Raw genomic sequence first — 15,972 nt, forward strand, 5'->3', positions numbered from 1 at the left:
TTTTCCTGATGTGAAATGGGTTAAACTCAATATCGCAGGTGGTGGGTTGGGGGGTGGGGGGAAGGCTTTGGGGGATGGAAATTTGTTAATCATTTTGGAACTTTGTAAATAAAAATTGAGTGTTATCTACCTTTGATCTATATCAATGCAAATAACTGCTCATCCTTCAAAACCTGTCATACTGATACCAAATGGCTTCAGTGCACTGATGACATATACAGGCTCATTATTTCAAATTACCTTCAACTCACACTTACACAAACTCAAAGCCGTCTAAAAACTTAAAATCTGAAACATTGCTTTTCAATTAAATTTGCATACCTCATACAGCTGGATAATTTAGATGTTTTTTTCCAATCAAAATAAGATCTTCAATTAGGCTTCATTTCAAACAATTCAGTGAAAGGTTGAACCAGCATTACTCCACATAATAAGAAGTTCAACTTTGCAGAGATTAGGGAGCAGTGGAATAAAATGGATAACTGCAAATATTAGAGATTCGAAAGCAAAAAAAAAACAAAAAGACGGGAGGGATGAAAATACGTCCCAGTAAGAATTTAAAGGCAAAAGTTCCATTATTGTCATGTAACACTACATTTAGAATTTAATGTATATGAAATTCTTTAACTTTTGTCTACCATAAGGTAGACAGAGAGTCACCACTTTGTGCAGCGCCCCTCACAGAATCCCACAGCACCTGGGGTTCTTAAACAGTCTCCCCTCCAAGTACTGACCAGGCCTGAGCCTGCTTAGTTTCCAAGATCAGACAATCCCAGGTGTATTCAAGCTATTAGGTGTTAAAGCAACAATGCAGGTTTGGTCACTCCATTTGATACCAATTTATTTTCACTCATTCCCAAATCTGGGATAGGGTTCTCAACCTGTTTCTCTTTGTACAGATTCTGTCTGACCCACTAAGTGGTTCAAGCATGTTCTACTTGAAGTCCATAGCTGGACTAATAAAAGGACAATGTCTAAACCAGGACAATTCATCACTTCAGAGGGGTTCTACAATGAATTTGTGGTAGATTCAAGGGAACAATAGCATGAGCTAAATTATTGGATTAATAATTCTGTGGCAATACTGAGGATTCTGAGGTTATTAGTAAATATTTTACCATTAATTAATCTATTTAGATTTTTATAAAAATTAGGTCTGACTGAAATACCAAGCTATTGTTAAAATCCATCAGGATTTCTTTTGTTCTGCGGGCCTTTACCAAATATGAGGAGTGAATCCGAGGAAACCATCTGGTGCGGATGGAATACCCAGCGAGTATTAGAAAACTGTGCTGACCAACTTGTCAATGTATTCACGGATATCTTCAACGTCTCACTCCGCCAGGGTGTGGTGCACATCTGTTTCAAGCAGGCACCCAAGAAGAGTGTGGTAAGCTAAATGACTATCAAGCAGTGGCACTCACATCAATAGGGATGAAGTGTTTTGAAAAGCTGTCTGAGTGGTGGCATGGATCCATTCCAATTCACCTACCATAGTAACAGGTCTAAGGTGAATGCCATCTCACTGGTATGACATCAGAAACCCTGGCAAATATCTACAGATGTGTGGTGGAAAGTGTGCTGACCGGCTGCATCATGGGGATACCAATAACCCCGAGAGTAAGACCCTGCAAAAGGTAGTGGACACAGCTCAGGACATCATGGGCAAAACCCTCTCCACCATCAAGAACATCTACAGGGAATGCTGCCGTCAGGGAGCAGCAGCGATCATCAAGGCTCCACACCACCCATTACATGCTCTGTTCTTGCTGCTGCCATCGGGAAAGAGGTGCAGGTGCCACAAGACTCGCGCCACCAGGTTCAGGAACAGCTGCTCCCCCTTCACCATCAGACTCCTCAACCACAAACTCAAACAGGGACTCTTTTAAGGACTCTTACTTGTGCATTTTATTGATTTTTTTATTCTCTCTCTATTGCACAGTTTGTTTACATTCGTTAACTGTTTACGGTTCTTTATCTGTTTAATGAGTTCAGTTTTTCCCCCACTACCAATCAAAGGTAATTCTGCCTCACCCACAGGAAAAAGAACCTCAGGGTTGTATGTGATGTCATGCGTGTACCCTGACAATAAATTTAAACTTTGTACTTTGAACAAATCTCTTCTATCTGTAACTTCCAGGCACCTAGTGGTGTACTCACAATTGCCTTTAAATGTAATGCATCAGTGATTCATCAGCATTTTGCACTGTCATGTGAAAAGGGCAAGAATGAACCATAAATGTTGGATTTTCCTGTGATGTCCACGTTCTCCAAATGTAATACCTTGGAAGCTTGTTGAAAGGGACAATGATTTAAGCATCATGGAAGTATATCACTAATGAGCAGTTGAGATCCATCATCCACTGAACCTATTCCTCATCTGGAGCAAAGACCCCATCTTAGCTGAAGAACTGCAAGAATTATTAACCTTATTCAGTCTTTCCCTCACCTGTCATCCGCTGAAGAATGTCTCTGGCAGAGGTTGTAGAGAGGGCGAGTGGGTGGGTTGGGGGGGGGGGGGGTGGTGCCTAAGCAGGAACAGATTTGGGCCAGAGAAAGGGTTGGAAAATGAACTGAGATGGTGATCAGGTAGGGATCAATGTCACAAAAGAACCAGGTTCATTGGGCCCATGAACAATCAGAGGTAATTCTGTTCTTGCTGCTGCCATCGGGAAAGAGGTGCAGGTGCCACAGAACTCGCACCACCAGGTTCAGGAACATGTGGTCAACTTCTAATGGTCTTAAAAACAGACAGAAAGATTGGATGCACAATTAACCTGTCTGTCCAATCAAATGATGATAAATCATAAGATTCAAAATTCCATTCAGTGTAATGTACACAATATTCGAAAAAAAACCCTCTCCTTTGTTTGCCCTGTAAAGATGCACAAAGAACCACAATAAGTTCAGTCACAGGGAAGACAAGAATTAGAAGCAAATCAATTCCCATCAGAAACATTGAGCGTCTGTGGATACTTTCCCCTTCTCTGCTGCCAGCACCTCCTGTGCCCCCATAACCTCCATAGCCGCATACCTTCCTGTCCTGTGCCCCCATGAATCCGAGCTCGAGGCATCCGAGTCACACCTCTTCGACCTCTGGTACTAAACCCCTGAGGTATGAGGAAACACTCAGCACCCAAGTGATTGTGAATGACAGCGGCATTCAGTCAGCAATAATAATCTTGGCTCCAATATCAGCAGCTAGCACCATTTAAAGCTGGCCTGCTCAGCTCAGTGATAACCTGCACTGCTTGAAGAGTGGGTCTCAAGAGATTCATGGATGCATAGCATTGTACAGAACAGAAATTGGTCCTTCAGCCTCTCAGGTCCATACCAGCATATTAGATGAAGTTGTGGAAATGAGGGGAGATATTCTCCATCTTCAGTGGTTAAAAAAAACTCCAGAGAGTGGGGGAAGATAATGAATGTCAATTCCCATAGCATGGGACTAGCATCCACAAGGTTCAACATGCAGCAGGCTAAAGTTAGCTATTCTCCTTTGGTACTTGTTACTTCACTGGCCCTAAATTTCAAAATTTCAAATAATTAAAAATGAAGATAAATTAAAATTAAGGATCAAATTATTAAATTACTTCTAGAGGTTGAGGAGCGCATGAACAAAGCACTACAGAATTACAACAGCAGTAAAACAATGTCAACTTGCAAGAATGACTGGTGGAGAGCATCGCTTACAACTCAATAGTGACTCAAAAGAAAAGTGGCGTTGGAGCACTGAGCTCCAAAATAAGACAAGGATTTTAGAGAGCATGGGCTGAATTCAGATCTCATTCGTTAATGCCTTTCGGTCCTTCTCACACCTTGCTTCTGAAGGTACACTATTCTTTCCCCGTATGTTCAAGTACATGCAATTGTTTCAATTCTTGACTGAAAAGGTATCCATTGTCTTTATTCACCTCAGATATTTCTTCTTTTATGTTAAGATGTGTTGATTAAGAGTTTGAACTTTATTTTCTTAGCTTTAGACCTTATATATTCAAAGCTACAATTCTGTGCTCAACGTTGATGCTCTTTCAGTTGCGTTCAGACATCTGCACTCCAGCTCCGTGTGGAAGACTGTTTTTGTTTCTTTTAATGCTGCTTTCATGATTAATTTTCTTCTGAACGTTGAGGAGCACATGCCAGAAGCTGTGATCCATCTGGATTTGATTTGACAATCAGCAATGAGGAAAGAGATGACCCTTTGCTGCTTGTTCACCACCCAGAGAGGACATGTGCAAAGTGTGCAGTCCCTTGATTTCAAAAGGAAACAAAATGAAGCTTTGTTAACCCTTTGTCTTCCTTCACTGCAGCCTTCCTGGCCCAAAAAAAAAACCTCTGGTTTTGTTAAGAGACGGTCATGCTATTTGAGGCCAAGTGTGAGTGATCCAGTTTAATTTGTCGTTCCTTGTACCTTCACAAAAATACAGAGAATCAGTGGAACATTGCATATGATTATTTAATGATTACATGTGTTGACATGCACAGTCTTGTGTAATATTTCACAAAGGAGCAAAGTTGAAAGGACAGTAAATGAGACCTACTCTCATTTCTTGCCTTTCTTTTAAAATATTTTATTGAGTTTAACATAATACTGCATACACAAAATATTAAAAAAGCAAGGCAAAATAATAATGCATACATAACATAAAATTAAAGTAAATAGACAGAATGCCATATTTTAAATTCCATCCCTAATTATTAAATGCGATTATCTGTTAAAATAATTATACATATAAATCAATTAAATACTATTATAACAAATCACATTATACCTTACAAGATCTTAAAAAAGGGATATTATACAGGATTATTATAATTAAACTAACAAATCCACTAATTTAAAAGAAAAAAAACCTGTAACTAAAACTAATCTAACCCCTCCCTCTAATCAAGATCACAAAAAACTACAAAGATGGATCAAATCGTGGCCTGTAGAAGACGGGCAGACCAGCCTTTCCTAAAGCTCTCTTTGATGAAGCTGAGAAATTCCCTCATTGGCCCTGATTCCCTTGAAATAAGGAAATCTATCACAGGAGGTTCAAATACTTTGCTGCCATTTTGTTTTGATATTTCCTTCTCTACTGTGTTTTACCTTTGTTTGAATTTGTGAGGCACCTCCAGTCTACAAGTTGCGTGGCTGGAAAGCATCCATCATTTCAATAAGGTCATTCATTTTGATGATTTATTTTGTACTGATTACAGCACATCCTTCTCATTTCTTAGGTGGATGGAGAATCTGAGCAGACGCAGGACCAAAATCTAGTTTGACAAGGGGAAGCAGGTAAATGGAATAGGACGATCGATGGAGATGCGCAACAATAACATTATTCACTGTATATTAATGTGGCACTTTCTACATAGTACAATGTTCCAAGATGAGTTGCAGGAGTGATTATCAAACACAATTTGGCACTAAGTCACATTAGTAAATATTGGTCAAAGCAGTAGGTTTTCTGGAATTCTAAGAAATGAGGAGAGGTGGACACATTTGGGTCATCAGTAATTAGGCGCTGGATTTTTGGACTCAGGAAGGGTAACCCCTCATGTATTATCCACGGCATGCAGCATTGATTTATATCCTCTGTTAACAGATATTGTTTTCTCCCTCTCCACAAGGAACTGTATTTTTTTTACAGTTAAAAAAAATGCCAGAAAATAAATTCCTTCCTCTTCTAAATGTTGGCCCTGTTCTGTGCTACATTTTTCTTGGCTTGTCACCATAGTTTTCCGGCAAGAAAACAGCCACTGTAATCTGTCAGTGCCATTGGCAACAAAAATTTAATCTCATATTACTGCTGACACAATGATTGTCATGTCACAGTGCCATATATTCGCACTGCCTTCCATCCAGACACTCTAACCTCGTAAATGCCACTTGCCTTCTCACTGCAGTGTCTCTCTGCTATTGACATGAACTGCCATTAATACTTGCCCATGAGCAAATTAGATCAAGTGTGCCAACCCTTTCAAAGTTCAGTGCTTCAAATTGTCTTTCAAAATTTTGCATTGAAGAATTACACCATCAATTTGCCATGAACGTAGAAATTAAAAAGCGGTGTTAGTAAATACAGCGTAGGGAAGGAAGGAATTTCTTTAACTGAACAAAAGTGTACCTGGTGAAGTATTCAAGCCCAAAATAAGGTTAAGAAAACAATGAGCTGCCGGAGAGACTCAATAAGTGAGGCAGCATCCAACGTTTAGGGTCTGGACACTGGCGTCACTAGAGAGGTGTGGCGGACGCGAACCACACTGAGTGACCCCATCAGAGGGGGTGACACCAAAATGACTGTCTATAAAATTTTCTGCAGTGTTTCAGCAGAAATGTTTTTATTTTTTTATAAAAATATCCCTGTCATTAGTTACAACAGAAACATTTTTTCCTAAACCCATCTTATATGTATCAATATACCTACAAAGCTAAACCTCTATGCTCATTTACTTTTTGAACCTTCTAATGCGCTGTCATTATTACCCAATTACAAGGACACTTCGAATCACATGGTTTCGTCCACATGCACTACAAGCACGCGTTGCTGCTGCCATTTTTATAGTCGTTGCTTTTGTACAATTTTTTAGTGTTTTAGCTACAATATTGTGGTCATTGGTATTTGTGAACCTGTATCAATAACCTTTTTTGAGAATGAAGTAGCAATTAAAGGAGAATCACGGCGGGAAGGTGGCACCGTGAGTTACCGCACCGGGTGGCACCAACCCTAGTGATGCCACTGCGTCTGGATTCTATGAAGACTAAAGTAAAAATGGGGTGATATTATAGATGAGCCCCTCTTTATTTTAATCTCAACAATGGATCCCAACCCAAAACGTTGACTGACCATTCCTGCCTGACCCACTGGGTCCCTCCATCAGATCATTGTTTGCTCAGGATTCCAGCCCCTGCAGCTTTTGTGTTCCCTTCCATAAGATTACTTGCTTTCCTTAAATCTAGAAAGTAAAATGCATTGATCAAAACTGCCGATTTGAGATTTTGGTAAGTTTGTTGCAAATTCATTGCTCTAACCATTGAAATTTTAAACATGCCTATCAGGCCAAGTGTCGTGGTAGGACATGATGACGCAAATGTAGACAGTGTTGGAGCACACTGTGGTCTGGCATACTTGCACGGGGTGAAGGTTCATTGTGTGAGGTAGCTGGAGAAAAGAACACTAACACCCTCCCACTCCCTATTTGTACTTCTGACACCCCACCCATTCTGCAGAAGCACTGCTTTGTTCACTGGTGTAATAATCAATTCCTTATTCATTTTTTTATGTTGAATTCACTTTGAAATTCCCCGTAATGGATCGCTGTTCAGTTTTGGAACTGGATTATTCACGCTCCACACATCCAAACACAAAACAGGAGTTAATCATTCCGCCTGTCCACCTATTCTCAGCTTCATTCACCCAGCAGGATTCTCCAGCCCTGAGCTAGCACAAAGTTGCCAATCTGTGCTTCTAAATATTCAATAGCTTTCTGAGGGAAAGCATTCCACTTGGTGAAGAAATGTTTCCTGATCTCCCTGATTTTAATGCAAGGTCTTTTTCTCTGGCTTCCTCACCAAAAAGCAGTTTCTCTCGGTATATACAACTAAATTATTTGAACATCACTTTATCTTCTATCTTTGGCTTGGCTTCGCGAATGAAGATTTATGGAGGGGGTAAATGTCCACGTCAGCTGCAGGCTCCTTTGTGGCTGACAAGTCCGATGCGGGACAGGCAGACACGGTTGCAGCGGTTGCAGGGGAAAATTGGTTGGTTGGGGTTGGGTGTTGGGTTTTTCCTCCTTTGTCTTTTGCCAGTGAGGTGGGCTCTGCGGTCTTCTTCAAAGGAGGTTGCTGCCCGCCGAACTGTGAGGCGCCAAGATGTACGGTTTGAGGGGATATCAGCCTATACTTAATCAAATACAGGCCAATTTATGCAACCTATCCTCCTAATACTGTATCGGACTCTTGAACTACAGCAGGATTTTCTTTTCACTTAATACACACTAGCTTTTGAAATTTGTGCAATTCATATCAACCAAACATTTCAGAATATAACTTGTCCTTTAATCAATATCTCCGTTAACCCATTTTGTCTCACCCTATCAAAGGTATTCCTGTTCTTCTACCCTTCCCTCCATCCTTCACTTTCTCCCCCATGGGAATCTAATGTCTTTCCTCATTTAAAGGGGTGACTTCTCAGACATGGAAATGTTAACTGGTTTTTTTCCCTCTCTCCTCAAATGCTGTCTGCCTGATCTTTTTGGTTTTTTTCTTCTGTATTTCTTCAGATTTCTTGCACTTGAACTTTTATTTTTGGTCTTCTCAGATTCTACTATATTCTCCACCTAAGAAATGAGAAGGAATACATTGTAATCAATACAAAAAATAAATAATCAAGAGGATTGATTTACTTATGGTGATAGGTATCTTCATACTATTTAGAGAATTGCCATAAATTTACTGTGGTACGTCATTAATGTTAATCCTTACTCAAGGTTTCCTGGTGTCCTGGAAGACAATTCACTCAACCATCATCGCCGAAACCAAATAATTTGGATATTTATCCCCATTCTATTTGAGAGATATTTCTCTTTACAAACTGTCTGCTGTTAGTTAGCTCACAAAACAGGAGATGACTAGGATATAATTGAGGCTGAAGCTCTTTGGGAAGTCCTGAGAACATAAATGGAAGTTCATTCCTTCACATTAAACCTCTTCCAAAGCTTTCTGCCTAACAGCTTGCATATGGTAGGTATGCGGACTCAGCTTTGTATTATGGCTGTAATCATTCTTGGTATAATATGTGCATGTAGATTAAGAAAGTGCAATGAATCGTTTTGTGCTTACTTTTCTTGGCTCAACTTATCTCAGCTATTAAATATAAATTTGTTTAAGCATAGTTTATGGTTTTCTGACAGCCTAATTCAACATTACCAGCAGTTTAATACACTGATGAGATGCTTCTTAAGCCAGACATCTGAGAGTGACCTCGACAAACCACATAATTTTTTTTAACTATTTCATTTTCTGGATGTTTTTCTTCTCGGTAGATTATTATTCCCCATGGTGAAAAGAACTTCACGGCGCTTGTTTTCTTCTCTTGGTGAAAAGAAGCTTGATTACTTTTGTGTTCAACTCAAATGAAGATTCAATTTTCCCTCTGAATTTCTCACAAAATCCCAATTTGTTTGCTGTGGGAGAATGAAGCACAAACAGGCCGTTTCAATAGATATGAAAAGTTTTTCATCAGTTTTCAGGATTTGGTCATTATTGAGAAGGCCAGCACATTTTTTTTTGCCCTACCCTATAATAGTCCTTGATCTGGGTGTCTGTTGAGACACTACTCATGGGGTTAAGAGTCAGCCTCATTGATGGGACTGGAGACACATCTGGTAAGTCCTGAGATTTTGTCCCCTGTAGGATATCAGTGAAGCAGACCAGATTTACAGAAATCCCATTTCATTTTAAAATGTGGTGATTACACAGGACAACCATATTTTTCAAAAGGTTTGCTTCCTGAAAATTAATTGTAGATTATGATAGACAACTTCAAGCTGAACACAAGATAATTTCAGACTTTTCATATCATGTAGAAACTTGGAGAAACATGAGCTCTTATTGTTTAATTGCATAATGATGCTAGCACATTGTGTTAGTTCAACTGACCTAAAAATGTTTCACCAATGATTTTCTCTTGTACTAGGTATCAGATGTCTCTCATGTCATTGACCAACAATAGTTGGCCAGCATTGATGGGTTCCAGTTGCCCTGATACCACTTTTCCACGGTTGCAATGTCCTGGTGAAACCTTTCATCATGTTCGTCACTGACTGCACCAAGATCAGCAGGGAAGAAGTCCAAGGGTGAAGACAGAAAATGAATGTGCAATGACATGTTTCACCTTACAGCTTTTTATGTTTGAAATAAACTTAAAATATGACAGGAATTTTTTTTTAAAAAAAGGGATACATCTAAAAAATGTGATCAGAAGACCAAAATCCATAAAATACATCCAAAAGTGCTCAGGAAGCAAACTCTTCATTATCCAGTGTTATTATTTGAATTTAAATGGTGGAATTTGAATGCAGATCAGTAACATAACCCTTTTGTGTTTTATTGTTGCTGAACTTAAATAATGTACACAACAGAAAAAGTAAAAATTGCAACCAGTGATAGGCAAATTTTTATCAAAACTGACGAATAAAGTCATCCTAAATTTAAGTTTGCAGAACTGGTCAATTTATTCTTCAATGAAAGTGTATTTTGGGTAACATGACAGATGTTATATCGTACAAAAAAATCTGCAAACCATGGGCTCTTGTGCAGTTCCCAAAAGTGCTGGAGGCCTTCTCCAGGAGGACTCAGACCCAAATCATTAACTGCTTTCTACTTTCTTTGGATGCTGCATGACCTGCTGAGTTTCTCCACCATTTTCATTGCCTTAATATTGCATTTGTTTCAAGCATCTTCTGGAAGTGCAGTTTTTGTCTACAACAAGGTGGACAACACATTCTCACCTAGATTGTGACTCACTATAGTGCAGGTATTGTATATGGTCCAGGAGGAGACTAGGAATGTCCCTTCCAGAAGGGAAAAGTCCTGGATAGACCAGTAAAATTGTAATTATTGCACATTGTTGCAATCTGAGAAAATTAGTCCTGGCACTGAAGTAGGTCACAATATGTTGTCCACCTTGTTGTAGACAAAGACTGCACTTTCAGAAGATGCTTGAAGCAAACACTTGCAATGTTAAACCAATCAAAGTAATATCAGATGCCATGGAATCCCTAGTTAATAAGGATAAGAGAGAAGTACATAGATGAATACTTTGTTGACAGTGATTAAACAATGGATTAAGCATAGATACAGGATGAGGTCCTTACCCGGGAAGAGACATACAAGGCAATTGAACAACTGAAAAGTGGCAAAGCAGCAGGTATGGATGGAATCCCCCCCAGAGGTCTGGAAGGCTGGTGGCAAAGCTCTACATACCAAACTGCATGAGTTTGTCATGCTCTGCTGGGACCAAGGAAAGCTGCTTCAGGACCTTCGTGATGCCATCATCATCACCCTGTACAAAAACAAAGGCGAGAAATCAGACTGCTCAAACTACAGGGGAATTACGCTACTCTCCATTGCAGGCAAAATCTTCGCTAGGATTCTCCTTAATAGACTAATACCTAGTGTCACCGAAAATGTCCTCCCAGAATCACAGTGTGGCTTTCGCGCAAACAGAGGAACTACTGACATGGTCTTTGCCCTCAGACAGCTCCAAGAAAAGTGCAGAGAACAAAACAAAGGACTCTACATTACCTTTGTTGACCTCACCAAAGCCTTTGACACCGTGAGCAGGAAAGGGCTTTGGCAAATACTAGAGCGCCTCGGATGCCCCCCCAAGTTCCTCAACATGGTTATCCAACTGCACGAAAACCAACAAGGTCGGGTCAGATACAGAAATGAGCTCTCCAAACCCTTCTCCACTGACAACGGCGTGAAGCAAGGCTGCGTCCTCGCACCAACCCTCTTTACTATCTTCTTCTGATGCTGAAACAAGCCATGAAAGACCTCAACAATGAAGACGCTGTTTACATCTGGTACCACACGGATGGCAGTCTCTTCAATCTGAGGTGCCTGCAAGCTCACACCAAGACAAAAGAGCAACTTGTCCGTGAACTACTCTTTGCAGACGATGCCGCTTCATTTGCCCATTCAGAGCCAGCTCTCCAGCGCATGACGTCCTGTTTTGCAGAAACTGCCAAAATGTTTGGCCTGGATGTCAGCCTGAAGAAAACTGAGGTCCTCCATCAGCCAGCTCCCCACCATAACTACCATCCCCCCCACATCTCCATCGGGCACATAGAACTCAAAACAGTCAACCAGTTTACCTACCTCGGGGGCACCATTTCATCTGATGCAAGGATCGACAAAGAGATAGACAACAGACTCGCCAAGGCAAATAGCGCCTTTGGAAGACTACGCAAAAGAAAAACAATCAACTGAAGAAACACACAAAGATCAGCGTGTACAGAGCCATTGTCATACCCACGCTCCTGTTCGGCTCTGAATCATGGGTCCTCTACCGGCATCACCTGCTGAAGACCCAACTGCGCTGGGTGGGTCACATCTCCAGAATGGAGGACCATCGCCTTCCCAAGATCGTGTTATATGGCGAGCTCTCCACTGGCCATCGAGACAGAGGTGGACCAATGAAGAGGTACAAGGACTGCCTAAATAAATCTCTTGGTGCCTGCCACATTGACCACCGCCAGTGGGCTGATATTGCCTCCAACCGTGCATCTTGGCGCCTCACAGTTCGGCGGGCTGCAACCTCCTTTGAAGAAGACCGCAGAGCCCACCTCACTGACAAAAGGCAAAGGAGGAAAAACCCAACACCCAACCCCAACCAACCAATTTTCCCTTGCAACCGCTGCAATCGTGCCTGCCTGTCCCGCATTGGACTTGTCAGTCACCAACGAGCCTGCAGCAGACGTGGACATACCCCTCCATAAATCTTCGTCCGCGAAGCCAAGCCAAAGAAGAAGAAAGCATAGAAAATATTAATTCATATTAATGTAATTCCACATGAATGATGTGCTGTCATTCTTAAGGTACTGTATAATGTGCACGTGCATATCATGCACAGAAAATCATAAATTGTATGAAAATATTTTCATATAATGCGCACATGCGTATACTGCATGGGTGTAGTATTCTAATATTCTAAAATTCTCAATGACAAAAGCAAATTACATTTAAAGGGGAGATGAGACAAAGCACATCCAAGTATCTGCCACAGTTAATCTCCCGTAATTAACACCCAATCCACTTACCCCAGAGGTGTCAATCGACCATTATATAGATGATAACATGCTCCAACTGCAACACATTAACATGCTTTGATTGAAGACAGGCTTCAAAAGAATTAAGCAGTATTTTAAATTCTAATATTGTCTCAAGTCAGAGCCATTTGATATGTTTAACTTTCTCCCTCAGGGAGGGGTGTGGACAATTAAGATAAGGTGCTGTGCCAGAATGTCTTGTTTAAAGGACATTCAGTAAGAAGAGATATTTCCAAGATCAAAATTTCTCATGCCCACTCTAAATTGTGTACGTTCTTTTATTGCTGCTATTATATTCTCATGCTTGTTATAACATTCCCACGCTCACTATAAATTGTGTCATTCCCACGACCGCTATAAATTGTATGCGTTCTTTTAATGCCACTATAATATTCCCACACCCGCTATAAATTGTGCACGTTCTTTCAATATGTAAAGATATTCTCATATAGTGCACACGTGTCTAATATGCTGGGAAGAGTACCTGGCTGGTAAAATATGCATATAACGCACACGTTACAAAAAGCAAAAGTTAATTCTTGTGCCAGTTGACTGAAGAAGCTGTGTTCCTGGTTGCAAAATTTTGAAATTTCAAATCATGGTCTTTTATTAGTCAAAGGATATCAAGTGACATGAAACCCTGGTCAATAATATGCAGATAAATCTTCATCTAAGTTAATGAAGGAACTGGCTTTGAAGTGCTACACAGCCATACCTAATCAGGAGGAAGAAAGATTTGCTCTTTCCCAGAGGTAGAGGGAGAAAGTTGTACTCTCCTCCCACAAAATATATAGTTGAGGAGATGGTCAGCAAAAGCATTGGACCCCAGTTATAGATAGGATGGACAGAGTGATTTACCCTAATAACTTAACCAAGTCAGGAGACATGAGATCATACAGTGATTCTCCCTGTCTCTGTCCGACCCAGCATTTCCATATACTCTGAAAGGAGAATTTAGAGAGGGCCACAGATAGGCAAAATGTTCGGAAAGCTTTCCCTGTAGCTGACATGCCTAACACACAGAAGAGCATGAGTTTAAGGCATGGGGCAAAAGGCTCATGGAGGATCTGAGGAAGAATTTCACTCATTCGGCAGATGGACAATCGTCAAGGCATAAAAATGTGTGGACCAAGTATTGGTAAATGAGCTGAACATGGAGGAATAATTGATGGCCAGCATAGGCCTGGTTTTGTGCTGTATGGCTCTGTGATTTTCACCTTGCAGTAGCATAGGCCTCTGTACTCCCTTCACTTCATTACCTCGCTAGTCATTCATGTACTTTCACCTCTCATGCTAACTGAAGTGGAATTTGTGGCATCATTTCCATCATCATCCTCCCTAACTCCTCCAGCTCAATCAGTCACAAGACTTTATCCATTCCTTCTCAGGAAGGAGCATGCAAAGTGCCTACAGAGAGGACAGAAGGAGGGCAGTCCTAATTTATGTGTCCCTCAGATTCAGCAGAGGAGGCTTTGAATACTGAGAAATGGCACATCAGCATCCCTCTCAGTCTGAGCCAAAGAGAAAGGCTTGGTAACTTGCAAGTATCTTTGACCTTCATTAATTAACGTGTGTCATCTGAACCATGGGGGGAAAGTTGGGATTTGGCGACAACTATGTCATGACCCTTTCCCTGTCTTCGCTCATACACTATGTACGACAACAATGTTATCCCTCAGGGAAGCACATTCCATCGAAGCGTGTACAGTTGTTTGGCTGGCTGGGATTCCACCCCACCATCACAACGTACAAATGAACACTGCAGATAGTGGTGAGCGTGATCGCTATGGAGATTCAGTGATAAAAGATGCAATCTTCACACAGATGCTACCTGAACTCTGGAACCTGCCATTGGAAAGGAGAGCATGCGAGGTACAGGAGCAACAGCCAGGTGGGTGCGTATGTTGTTCTCAACTAGAAGGAGTACAGACAAGTCCCACTTATTTGTGAGTGGAGCAAAACATGATTTGCTGGAGGAGTTCCGTGGGCCAGGCAGTATCTGTGCAAGGAACTGTAGAGTCGACATTTTGGATCGAGACCCTTCAGCAAGCAAACTCTCCATTTCCCACTACAGATGCTGGCTGACCATTTGATTTCCTCCAGTAATTTATTTCTTTGCCCCATGTTTCCAGCATCAGTAAACCCTTGCGTCTCCAGCCCCTTGTGGGTAGACTTGAAGCGCAAAGAGATGATGAGCTTGCCTGAGTTGGTGAAGTTTGAAGTACCCACACAAGCTGCAGGGGATCTACGGCGAGGGGGCCTGCACGGGCTGTAGGCTGGCTCATGGGGTCCCAATGTCAGAGCCTGGATTTGAGCAAGAATGGCTGCTGAGGAGAACTTAGGAGGCCGAAGCCTTCCTCATTGTGTCGGAGGTTTTGATCTGGTTGCTGATGGATCGAACAGGAGTCGATGTGGCTGCAGAGGCAGCGGGAGTGCTGGAGGCCAATCCATGGACACTTACAGACTATGAAGGGATTCTTTCTCATACTGGAACGACACTAATGGCAATTCTTAGGCTGCCCTACAGTACGCAAAAGGCAATTTCTGTCATATTACATTTTGTACTATTACATAACAATAAAGCATTCTTGAAACTTGACATCCCTGTGGTGAAAGTCTACCCACTTAACCATAGGATTCGATTTGAATTGAAAAAAAATTGCATATACTAGCAATGTGCAATAAAAATAGAAAATGTTGTTAATACTCAGCAGATTGGGCAGCTTCTGTGGAAATAAAGAGTTAATCTTTCAATAATGTTTTAATTTGTCGAGGAAGGGAAGGGGAGGAGACATGTCATTAATATGGGGAGAGCAAGGGGGACCGGATGACACAAGTACCGGTTAATCATCGACATCCCCTATTTAGATGAGGTGAAATAGGAGCTGAATTCAAAGAGGGAAAATAGAAAACAAAGCCAGAATTGTGAGACTTCGAAGCAAAACGCTGGAGATACTGGAATAAAGACAGGGACTGCTGGAAATACACTGCAGGTCAAGAAGGTACTGTGGAGAGAAAAAATAAGAGTGTGTAGCTAGCTGCTACAAGCTAATGGCTCTGTGGAGCCTACAGCAGAGGAGAGGTTATAGCTGTATGGGGGTTAGCTTAGAAAGAGCATGCTGTTCAAACAAAGAACGACACGAACCCCAG

General features: G+C 41.2%; 1 long non-coding RNA gene across 2 annotated transcripts in view; it reads left to right on the forward strand.

Annotated features, from left to right (window-relative positions):
• Nucleotides 1–10,169, forward strand: part of LOC138751358 (uncharacterized) — a 63,040-nt gene extending 52,871 nt beyond the window's left edge. For both annotated transcript variants that reach the window (XR_011349865.1, XR_011349866.1), the window contains exons 2-3: nucleotides 5,224–5,281; nucleotides 9,687–10,169. This is a non-coding gene — a long non-coding RNA (uncharacterized lncRNA). The remainder of the gene's footprint in view (nucleotides 1–5,223; nucleotides 5,282–9,686) is intronic.
• The last annotated feature ends 5,803 nt before the right edge of the window (nucleotides 10,170–15,972 follow it).

Source organism: Narcine bancroftii, chromosome 1 (assembly GCF_036971445.1).
Source record: "Narcine bancroftii isolate sNarBan1 chromosome 1, sNarBan1.hap1, whole genome shotgun sequence".
NCBI lineage: Eukaryota > Metazoa > Chordata > Chondrichthyes > Torpediniformes > Narcinidae > Narcine > Narcine bancroftii.